At 44.7% G+C, this 2,192-nt stretch overlaps 1 protein-coding gene across 1 annotated transcript in view; it reads right to left on the reverse strand.

Annotated features, from left to right (window-relative positions):
• The window catches only part of rapgefl1 (Rap guanine nucleotide exchange factor (GEF)-like 1), a gene marked incomplete in the record, with an annotated part of 32,562 nt that overhangs the window by 27,319 nt on the left and 3,051 nt on the right, over window positions 1–2,192 (reverse strand).

Below are 2,192 nucleotides of genomic sequence, written 5' to 3' on the forward strand. Positions count from 1 at the left end.
TGTGTGTGTGTGTGTGTGAGAGAGCAGTGAAGGCTGGATGTGGGTCAGGCTGACGGGCTGAAGCTCTGCAGTGTTAAATATGAAGCAGTGATTTCCAGCTGCAGACTCGTCGCTCCGCTGCAGCTCACCTGCCCGACACCCTCTGACCTCTGACCTCTGAGCTCAGCACAGGACTCAGTTAACGCCACAGACATTCTGAAGCTTCGCTTTAATAAGGATCCATAAACTGTTCACAGCCTGAGAAAAAACATCTTCATCTTTGCTTCTGATGATTTTGTCAGTGTTTCGTTAAATTACGCTCAGACCTGCTGGGTTTGTAGTTTGTAAATGACTGCCTCTCCATATTTGTAGTCCTGCAGAGCGACTACAAACACAGTGAATCCTGCAGAGCTGCGACGCTCCTGAGGGCAAGCCCAGCTTTCATTCCTCATCTCAGAGAGAAACGCCGCCTCGCATCTCTGCTCCGACACAAACCCGCCGCATTAAACCTGCGTCCACAGACGGGCCGCTAATCTGCTGGGACAACAAACAGCTGCTAATCACAGACCTTTGGAGCTGCGTGCATCCATCACAGCAAATGCTGCTCCACTCAGCCGCTGGGTCTCACACACACACACTGTGCCACACAGACCCACCTGCAGGGAACAAAACCCTGAATTAGATCCAGAATTTTCTGTAATTCTGCAAAAAATCTTTGAAATCTTCCACAAAGCAGACGTTGGTTCAGATTAAGGTGAGCGTGTGAACACACTCATTATTATTATTATTAATAATACGGTTTCACGTGGTGATGGACACAAACGCTCACAGTGCCTCAGAAGCGTGTCCTCGTCCCCGTCTGTCTCTCTCACGTGTTTTAAAATTCGTTTGATCGTCGGGCGTCGGCGCCTGTTTGCTTCACGGACGCAGTTTCTCACAAACACCTGAAACTCTGACACGCAGCTTTAGTGTGTGTGCAATGTATTGTGGGCCATTGCTCCTCTGTCCCAAACGCGTTCAAAGACAGGAAGTGTTAAGCGTCCCGTCTGACACGACGACCCCGACCGCAGGAAGTGGCATCCTGCCTGCTCGCACTCAGCAGTTCCCCCTCAGACACGCCTCTGCAGCAGGACGGCGAGGGACGCCAATCTGTGAGATTATTTCAGTTTGATCTTCTAACAGCTGATAACAGGAAGTGGAGCTTTTTCACAATAAAGCATCACTGCCCAGACTCAGATTCAATCTGCTTTCAGCCTGAGACACGTCACATTTACCAAACTCGTCGCGTGCGGATGCAGAGCATTATTTTGCAGAGCCGTGTAACTGAAACTGAGCTGTGATTAAAACGTGTGAAGGTCTTCATGTCCTCAGCAGCTCTGATGTCTTCACTCGTGTGAACAAATGACTCGTTTGAGGAAAATGGAGCTCACAGCTCAAACTGTGAAGAGCTTATTACACAGCAAGAACTCAAAATCTTATTTGTCTTATTTCTAGCCGAAATTATCTCATTACACTTAAAATAAGACTAAACCGGCTACAAAGCATCAGTAAGATAAAGGAACTTGTTTCAAGACAGTGAATCTTGAAACTAGAGAAAAACTAGAGAATTTTCACTTGTTTCATTGGCAGATTTTTTCACTTAATACAAGATATTTCGCCTTGAAACAAGTGAAAATTCTCAAGTTTTTCTCTAGTTTCTGCAGCGTAACGCCGGGCGCTTACATAACGCACGGAGCGAGCCGACCATCCGGATCCTCCAAGCAGCAGGAAGCTACAGACACGTCTGTTCTTTGGCCTTTATTATAAAAACAGAACATAATAAAGACGTCGCTCGGTGATCGCTTCAGTGTTGCTGAGCAGAAGCTGCACAGCATGAAACATCAAAGCTTTACTCATCAGGACACGTTCAGCTTTATTTTCTGTGTTTCTAAAATTACAAAATGACACGAAATAAAGTTTTTTACTTAATATTTGAATTCTGGTTGTTTTTATTTTAATGATTTAATGCAATTTTAAAACATTTGATGTCTTATTGCAGATTTTTAAATTGTTACAATGTTTAAGTGCATTTGATATTTTTATGAAATTTTTGAATCCTTTTTATTTTCCAATCTGTGAAAAAGCAGAAATGCAGCAGAAAACAGCACACACACACACACACACACAGACACACACATACACAGCGGAGACACGCAGCATGAACCAGGGCCAAA

The sequence above is a fragment of the Haplochromis burtoni genome, unplaced genomic scaffold, assembly GCF_018398535.1.
Source record: "Haplochromis burtoni strain Fernald_Lab_line unplaced genomic scaffold, NCSU_Asbu1 Contig_313, whole genome shotgun sequence".
Classification (NCBI taxonomy): Eukaryota; Metazoa; Chordata; class Actinopteri; order Cichliformes; family Cichlidae; genus Haplochromis; species Haplochromis burtoni.